The sequence below is a fragment of the Mastomys coucha genome, unplaced genomic scaffold, assembly GCF_008632895.1.
Source record: "Mastomys coucha isolate ucsf_1 unplaced genomic scaffold, UCSF_Mcou_1 pScaffold17, whole genome shotgun sequence".
NCBI lineage: Eukaryota > Metazoa > Chordata > Mammalia > Rodentia > Muridae > Mastomys > Mastomys coucha.
Window position 1 is genome coordinate 15,328,496 of NW_022196899.1, and position 9,761 is coordinate 15,338,256.

The following is a 9,761-nucleotide window of genomic DNA, read 5'->3' on the forward strand; positions in this document are numbered from 1 at the left end:
TCATCACCGAGCTTGTGATGCACAGTGTGATCCCTGTGATGGTGAGCACCATGCCAGCCACTGCTTCTTTTCCACCAATATCCTCTCCAAGGACCTTCCCAACAGTCAGTGTGAAGACGATGGCCAGAGAGTTACAGATGGGCACAGCTAACGTCAGATCTGTTGATGCCAACGTCAAGTAGTAGAGAAGGGAGCCACTCTGATTGAGGAGGAAGGGCATCAGGTACTCAGTATTCAAGAAGAGAGTCTTCATCTCCTGCAACAGCTGCCGGGCCCACGTCCGCTCATGCACTTGCTCCAGGCCGGCGGAGGCCCGCTTCAGCTGCGGCTGAGTGCCACCCCACAGTGCGGCCACCAGCACCAGAGCAAGCACCTGCCCCCAGGACGCCGCCATGGAAACGCCGGGCCTTTCTACTTCCGGGAGCCCACACTGGCTTTCTAAGGATCTAGAAGATTTAGTCAGAAAGCTGACTCTCTGCCTCTGGTTCTCATAAGAGACGATTACTGCAGGGGTCAGTCATGTAGAGTACTGAGGCTGCTCTACATTCAGAATGGCCAAACAAGAGGAAATCCATAAAGGAAACTACACACTCATCCAAGAACCACTGCTCACCCATCTGGGGAGAGCTCACAGCAGCCCAGACAGATTCAGTTCATGTCCCATCCTGGCTTCATAGCACATAAGGGTTTTCTTAGCTTAAGTAGTCAGGTTGCACACAAACACCTTCTCACAAGGTCACTATAGTGATACAAGTGTGTATATGTATATGAGTACAACATAATGCATATATTATATTGCTCAATTCCTGAATGCATATGTGAACTTGTGAGTACTGATACAGGCTTATGCATGTAATAGAACATATTTGTTATATATGTAGTCATATATACATATATATATGTATAGTGTGTGTATGTCATATATATAGTCAGCCTGAATTGCTGACTAACAATTCACACTAAATATTGATCAGCTTTCATCTATTCTAACAAGATAATTCTCTGTTGCTTTAGCATAATATCTACACCAGGTATTAAATTATTTAAGAATATATAAGAATTATTAGGCATAGTGGTGTATATTACTGAGAAATAATCCACTTATCCATGCACTCATTTTAAAGATCTTTTTCAGCTTCTAACTGTGTATTAGGTTCTGTGCAAGGCATTGAGCAGAGGTTAGAGTGACGATCATGGACCCACTAAGATGATTGGGAGAACTGAAGATCTATCAGATAGACAGAAAAGAGATTTATAAACCTTCCCCTTAAGATGGTGGTTCATTCTCTCCTGCGCATGAACTTCGTTGGTTGTCTTTACTATCTCACGTATCTGAATGAAGGTGGAAAGAGACGTCAGTCATGTGGGTTTTGATGCAAAGGAGATAACAATTATCTAAATGCTTTCAAACATACTCATGAGTCAGAATCATCTAGACAGCTATTTTAGAGTCAAATATTCCTTGTGATTAAGATAGCATCTCTCGGGCACACTCACTTTTAATAGTCTGCAGGACATATCAGCAGATCATCTGTCTCTGATGTAGAGTAGCTGTAATATCATCTTGAAAATCAAAACAAAACCCTCTCAAGAGCAAAGTGATGAGAGATTATGAGAATAAGTAACCAACACTCAACTTCTTTCTTTCCTCCCTCTCCTCTAAAACACACATACACACCACCACCACCAACAACAACAACCACTGCCTACTCTATGTGTCTACCTCTTCAGAATGGATCCTCCATCAGTTTCGTTGTCATCCAGCCGTTTCCTTTCATGGACAGGTACTAACCCGTGCCTTCTTACAACATGCATACACCGAGAGTTTCAAAATAGAATACTGGTTTCCAAGTTAAATGGAAAATTCATTTTAATTAGTTAACAGGAAAGTAGGTAGATTGACAGATAGATACTTAACACAAGATCGCCTAGATAGTGTAGTAGACATACTGTGCTAAAATTACTCTTTGTTCACTAGAATTTTGAGTTGAGGCGGCCATACTGCTGGAGATCTATGTCCTGAAATGTTTCTTCCTCCACCTGTAACTGTAACCATGCTGTCCCCACTTTCTGTGCCCTGTTTTCTGTGTGTTCCTTTGGTTTTGTTTTCACCCTGGGACATGCCAACTCTCAGGAGGACGCATCTTCTCCGGACTCTGCTCTCCATCTCGGTCTCACCACTCCCTGCCTGTAGAATAGTGCCTGTTGGAATAACCCACCACTGTGTTCTGTGAGGCTGTCACTACTCCTGATGATGCTTTCCCAGACTGTCAGAGGGGCCATGCATGGATGCTACCGAAAGCTTGGGAGTCACTCCTTATCTGGGAATGTCTGACCTGGTAGGGCTAAGACAGGACTTGATCCACCTTAGCTCACAATAGGTATGCTTCCAGAGGCTCAGGTAATAAATGATTTTCAGGAATGCATGAGGACCTGCATTCCAAGCCTCAGTGTCAAGATTTAAAAAAAAAAAAAAAAAAAAAAAAAAAAAAAAAAAAAAAAAAAAAAAACATCTCCATGTAGTGCAGTCCTTCTGTAATCCCAGCACTGGAGACACGGTAGAGCATTCCTGGGTCCCCTGGCCAGCCTTGATGAATGAGCCATATTGCGACTCAGTGAAAGACACCGTCTCAAACAAACAAACAAACAAACAAGATTAAAAAACATGGAGGAAGACGTCTGACTTCAACATTCAAGATCTGGACTCTACATATATACACAGCTTCATGTGTTAAATGCAGGAACATGGACACGGACAACACACACAAAGTAGGGCTCAGCAATACTTTAATCAGTTGAGCACATGCACTGACCTTACAGAAGATCTGAGTTCAGTTCCCAGCACAGGTCAGATGGCTCCCCTGTGCCCATAACTCCAGCTCCAGGGCGATCACACATTCTCCTCTGACTTCTGTGGGAAATTACACTCATATACACATACCTACATATCTACACACACACAAAATTAAAATTAAAAATAAATATTTTTAAAATAAAAAAAAAATAAAGCAATAGGACAGACCTCACATTAGCCAAGATAAAATCAACAGCAGAAGGCCCACCAAATAAACAAAGAGGAGACCACTCACTGCTGAAGAACTATAAAAAAAAATGTGGAAATATATAATGTGATAAAGCAATCAACAAATTAAGTTACATAAAACATAATTTATCTCAGAGTCTGCCATCCAAATGCACAAGCACTTATAGTATCAAAGCCTTTTCAGTTTCCTCTAAATTTATCAAGGTCTTATTTAATTGCTATAAACACCTAAAGACATGTGCAAATTAACACATAAAATTGCAGAATTTTAGCTGATGCATATTCATGAGTGCATGCTGTTGTGATCAGGCAAATAATGACCCAAGACATTGATAAATTCTGTAGAAGTGAAAGAAAAACAATAGTAATGTGTGAGAATTCTCTGCGGATCTCAGAGTGGAATCTTTGATAAGCCCAGCTCTAAGACACCATTCATAACAATTATCATATTTCTGTACTCCTGCCAGGAGAGAGATCAGCAAGTGTTTTATCAGTTGACTTCCTAAAAATATTGTCCACAGTTGAAAGCCAGAACAGTGCTAAAGACTACTGACTTCTTGGAAGACTGACCCAGACTGTTTCTCATAGCTTGTCTCATTCTTACTGGAATTCCTGCTTGAAAAAATGTGTTGCCACTCAGGGACAACGGACAGCCTTTCAGCGTTTGTGAGAATAGCAAGTCACAGATGTTCCAGGGTTTTTGAAGTCAATGTCTCTTAGGATTTTGGAAACACACAAGATGTGGTGCATCAAGGGTTGCTAGACTGAAGGTTTTATTTCTACCCCTCGCCTGCTAACCCCTCTTGTTTGAACCCATGTTCATATTGGTCCATTGATTCCATTCTCTGCTGTTGTCCAAGCAAGCAGTGCCTCTGCATCTTAAAAGGTGCATTACAAAAGATCTGACCCAATGTTCAAAATGGACTGTAAAGCAGAGAGGGTGGAGCATAAATTATCTATCTCAAGGCCCTTCCAGGAACTCTCTAGAAAAGTGTAAATTGTAAAACATGAATACAGAATGCTCATTAATTTCCCATTGACCCATAAGAAGCTTCATAATCTTTCTCAATACAGTATTCCAGGCAGCCATCTCCAGAGAATCTGTAGCAGGAAGCACATTGCAGTCTCTTCTTGCCCCTTTCTGTCTTCAGCAACATGGATGTCGAATCCCGGAATATAAATAATAACCATTCTAATACGAATTATTTTTCTTTATTTGAGAAGCGTTGTACTGAGCTGAGGCTGCCTTGCACTCCGGATCCTCCAATCTGGGACTACAGAATTTTGCCACAGGGCTATTTGAGAAACTAGAGATAGTGCTCAGAACAGAACCCTAGGCCCTGTGCGATGCTAGGCAGGCCCTCTGACAACTGAGCTAGAGCCTGAGCCCCAAACTGGTATTTAAAAAAAAAAAAGTTTGTTTCAGAAACTACATCTTCTACATAGTGTAACTTTGTAATTGGCCTCATCTTCTTCAAAGCCACACGTAGCAACTATGAGAGTCATTTATTCAGATCCTATTCCCTCCACCTCCTCTGCTCCTCTGCTCCAGTTTCTAGACTGATACATGGACAGACAGTAAATGAAGAAAAACTGACAGCAGCTTTTGTTTTAAGACTTCAAGGAATACTAGGGAGATCTGTTTCATTCTCCTTCTGCAATTTAACTCTTAGAGAGCAGTGGGAATGGAGAAAGCTATTCTCTGCATTTGTGAGAATAGCAAGTACACATGTTCCAGGGGGTCTTTTAAATTAATGTCTTTTACTAAGTTGGAAATACCCCCCACCAGTGCTCCTGCCTGGCTCAGCCCCCATGCAGAGCTCTCAGGCAGGAAGCTCAGGTCCTGAACTAAGCATAATAATGCCATGCAAGTGTTCAGTGAGAGACACAAGTTGGCAGAGGAATGATGTGCATCATGGCGAACTAGCATTTCGGAAGTTTAGAATCAGCTAAAAGAGCATGCTTTCCTCTCTCTCACAGGTTTTGTATCTAGGCAATGTCATTAACATGGAAATACTGAGCGTGTGTGAAAGAGTGGTGGTTAAGGTAGTTAGGAAAATGTGGTATGTGGGGGCCACTGGGACGTGCCATGAGACATGTCATTACTAGAGATGGAGAGATGAATGTGTAACTTAGATCCATTATCTCCAGATACCCAGGCTATGTGCTCTGTCTGACAGGAAATTCCCAAAGCTATCAAAATCTTTCTAATTAGCTCTTCTAAAATACCGATGTGATAATTAGAGAGTAAATTATTATCTGTAGAGATGAAGACATCAACACAAGATCTTGTAGGAGGTGCCCAGGAATCTGAGAGGGACCCAGAGATACAAACAAATCTATACACTCTTGCCCAGAAGGTGGTACTCATAGACCTGAGCAGAAATATCATGAGGTCGCCCCATATTTGTGGCACAAGCTTCCTATTATCCTCAAGATCACCCTGGAGATTCTTATATCCCTTGTAAGGTAGAGGCAGTCCAATTGTTTGCAAGGCAGTCTGGGTCTTCAGAAGAACTGCATTCTAGTTAGGGATGTTTCATCTTTCCCTGTACCCAGTTCTCATATTCACTGAGAGCTTTAGTTATCGGAACACTTATCTAGCGTAACAGCCGATTGACTGTGTAGCTTCCTGGCGATATTTAATATGTGTCTAGACCCCAGCACCTTACTTAGTTAATAAGATACACTTATTAACCAATGAGAACATTGAGTTCAAGTCCACTCACCTGAATTTGAATCCATTAAATGGTCAACTTCTCTGACCCAAACAGGAAAGGCAAAAAGATTTCCATGTTTCCGAAGTGCATTGTCTCAGACTAGCCCTGTCTTATGCTAAGTTCTCCGTGAATGGAGTAGGAATCATTACTGCTTCATTACTGGATGGCATCCTTGCTATCATTGTTGGCATTCCTTCTTGGCTCCACCCAACAGTTACCTGGCAGCAGGCAGGTAGGCCTGGCTTGCTAAAAAAAATGAACTAATTGGCCCCTCCTTGCTTTCTCTGCCCCTTTTCTCTCTCTGACTTTCTGACTCCCTTCCATTTCTCTCCCCTTTCCCCATACCCCTCTCCCTCCATGTGATCCTGGCTGATCTCTCTCTCTCTCTCTCTCTCTCTCTCTCTCTCTCTCTCTCTCTCTCTCTCTCTCTCTCTCTCTCTCTCCCTCTCTCTTTCTCTCTCTCCATATATATATATTTGCCCCTCTCTCTGTTTTTCTCTGTCTCCTTTCTTTCTCTAACTTTACTCCCTTCTCAACTCCCCTCCCCATGTCCCCAAATAAACTCTATTCTGTACCAGACCCATCATATGGCTGTTACCTTGGGAGAAGGGATGCCTCAGCATGGGCCCACCCAGGCACTGCTTCAACATCATCGTACCACACTCTATAATACATATACTTGGCTTTTTAAGAAACACAACTATTTGGTGCTGAAATTCACAGGTTCATATTTCCCACCACCACATGGACTTTCCAGCCATGGGGTCGCTAGGACTCTCTATTCAAGCACTAGGGAATTGGTAAGCTTCCTACATTCACAGTTTTATTTTAGGACCTCTACCCTTGAGTGAGCTCTCTTGAGCCTCAAGACAGTTTTGAAGATGGTTTCTCTCTCACGTGGCTGGAAAATCCTAGGCCTAGGTAAAGCATTCTCCCTCAGACACTGGTCACACACCTCAGCCTCTAGATTACCACATGCTGACCTGGTAAATCTATCCCATCTGCTTGTTATTAGCTATTAATTTATCCTTGGGATGCTGAAAGCAATAATATTAATAGCCTCTACTCTCACCCAATGGTGTCCCCCCTTCATCTGTACCTCCAAGCTCCCCACTGGGATGCCTCCATCTTCACTCAAAGAGAATGTCTTCACCAATACTTACAGGCCCCCTACTGGGATTCATCTTGGTCTTTAAGGATTCCAAATGTACAGGCTAAATTTGGCCCCAATACCTACTAGATAATAACTCTAAATACCCACTTAACAGAGATTCCAAAAACATTACAACTCTCCACAGTGAGGGGTCCTAAAGACTTTTTCCAGGCCCACACTCCCCTTACAGCTTCCCGCTCCCACCTGGGGTCAAGGCTAGGCCAAGTTCCATTTTCCGCCCACAGGAACATTGTTGAGTAAAAAATACTCCGAATGTACTGTCACCTGACCCCCTGGAAAGTCCCAGGTGGAGTTCCAATGTGTGTCATGCTTGAGAGCCAACAGATTTAAAGGTCAATGTGCTTAGCCCATGAGCTTGAACTGTAACCTTGCTGATATAACCTGTGCCCCTAAAAAGTATAAAAACTGCTGGTAATAACCTTTCGGGGTTGCCTTCTCAACACTTGCCTAGAGGGACTGATGGAGAGTTGACCCCTACATGCCGGGAAAATAAACCTCTTGCTTTTGCATTGATCTGCATCATTTTGTCTCACTTGGGGGCATCTGGAAGTACCACTAACGGAGGGTAGAGGTCTTAACCAGCAATCTGAAAAAAATGGAAAGATTTCTATGTAGGTGTTTCCCTACCTTCACTCCCAACCATTTTATTCCTTTGTTCTCAACTCCTGGCTCACCACCGCCCCTTTCACTTTTAACAACACTCTCTATACCTCGTCTCAGAGTTAATTCTCTCTGCCTCTACACTCCTGCACTCCCACACAGCGCCTCCACTGCTGCCAGCTATTTGCTCCAGTTGGCACTCTTAAATTTCTACTTCCTGAAAAAATCCTATCTCTAATCTCTGATTTCCTTCAGTTCTGGCCCACATCAGCTCTACATCAGGTTTAGCAGTAGAAGGGATCCCAAGGTACAACATGGAGCAGCTGAGCCACGCTGTGCACAGCTCAGACCCACTGCTTAGAGCATACGGACAGAGGTTGCCTGTAGTGACAGAGAGACCTGTCTGCCAGGCAAAACATGTTTGTCTCTGTTGATACATAACAACACTTCTGCTATTCCGTTCTAAGATATAGCACATGACTTTCCTTTACAGGTAGAATTATTGCTTCAACACCATCTTAGCTAAGGGCAGTCACATGGCTGGCTATAGCATCAGTCAATGTCCTCTTGGTTAGAGGCAGTCTCTTGACTATCTGCCATCTTTGTTTTGGGCACTTCCCACTTTACTGCCGTCTTATTTTAGAACAGCCTGACTCAAGGTCTCTGAAGCCACATTCCAATTAAGACAAAGTTTTCATGTGATTTCTATGTTTCATTCATAAATAATAATTTCGACATGCCCAGGATCAGAGGTGAGGAGGACATAACATCTGTCCCAACACCAGGAGTAACTGGGACCAGGCACAAGGGGACTCTGCCAGACCAGTGGCTCAGGTTTCTTCCCCTCTCTCTGAGATGGTGCCCTGAGCAGACCTTGGGTGCAAGCTCTGCAGCCAGTCCCACAACACCCAGAGGAAGCTCCACTCCTAGGCTCTCCAACATGCCCAGGATCAGAGGTGAGGAAGATACATCTGTCCGAATACCGGGAGTAACTGGGTCCAGCAGAATCAGGCACACAGGAACTCGTCCAGCCCAGTGGCTCAGGTTCCTTCTGCTCCCACAACACCCAGAGGAAGCTCCACTTCCAGGCTCTCTAACACACCCAGGATCAGAGGTGAGGAAGACACAACATCTGTCCCAACACCGGGAATAACTGGAACCAGCCGGACCCAGGTACTCAGGAACTCCACCAGCCCAGTGGCTCGGGTTGCTTCCAGTCTGCCTCTGCTGGTGCCCTGAGCAGACTTTGGGTGCAAACTCTGCAGTCATTCCCAAAACACCTAGAGAAAGTTCCACTCCCAGGTTCTCTAACAAGCCCAAGGTCACAGGATCCCAGAATCACAGGATCCCAGAGACAGCTTGACTCTGAGGAGTTCTGACACAACCAGGATCATAGGAAGGACAGGCTCCAGTCAGATTTAGCAAGGGCAGGTAGCACTAGAGATAACCAGATGAGGCGGGGCAAGCGTAAGAATATAAGCAACACAAACCAAAGTTCCTTGGCATCATCAGAACCCAATTTTCCCACCACAGCAAGTCCTGGACACACCATCACACTGGAAAAGCAAGATTCAGATATAAAATCACTTCTCATGATGATAATACAGGACTTTAAGAAAGACATAAATAGCACCCTCAAAGAAATACAGGAGAACAAGCAAGAAGGTAAACAGCAAGAAGCCCTTCAAGAGGAAACACAAAAATCCCTTAAAGAACTACAGGAAAACACAATCAAACAGGTGAAGGAAATGAGTAAAGCCATCCAGAATCTAAAAATGGAAATAGAAACAATAAAGAAATCAGAAAGAGAGACAACCCTGCAGATAGAAAACCTGGGAAAGAAATCAGGAGTTGTAGATGCAATTATCACCAACAGAATAAAAGAGATAGAAGGGAGAATCTCAGGGGCAGAAAACAACATAGACAACATTGACACAACAGTCAAAGAAAACACGAAAAGCAAAAGGCTCCTAACCCAGAACATCCAGGAAATCCAAGATGCAATGAGAAGACCAAACCTAAGGATGATAGGTATAGAAGAGAGTGAAGACTCCCAAGGTAATGGGCCAGTAAATATCTTCAACAAATATCTTCAACAAAGAAAAAGATGTCTATGAACATACAAGAAGCCTACAGAACTACAAAGAGTCTGGACTAGAAAAGAAATTCCTCCTGTTACATAATAATAAAAACACCAAATGCACTAAACAAAGAAAGAATTTTA

The 9,761-nt window shown here is 43.3% G+C and overlaps 1 pseudogene across 1 annotated transcript in view; it reads right to left on the minus strand.

Moving 5' to 3' along the window:
* The window catches only part of LOC116094873, a 1,216-nt pseudogene extending 797 nt beyond the window's left edge, over nucleotides 1-419 (minus strand). The window contains exon 1 of the transcript XR_004120348.1: nucleotides 8-419. The product of XR_004120348.1 is annotated as a transmembrane protein 234 pseudogene (transcript). The remainder of the gene's footprint in view (nucleotides 1-7) is intronic.
* Nucleotides 420-9,761: the final 9,342 nt, after the last annotated feature.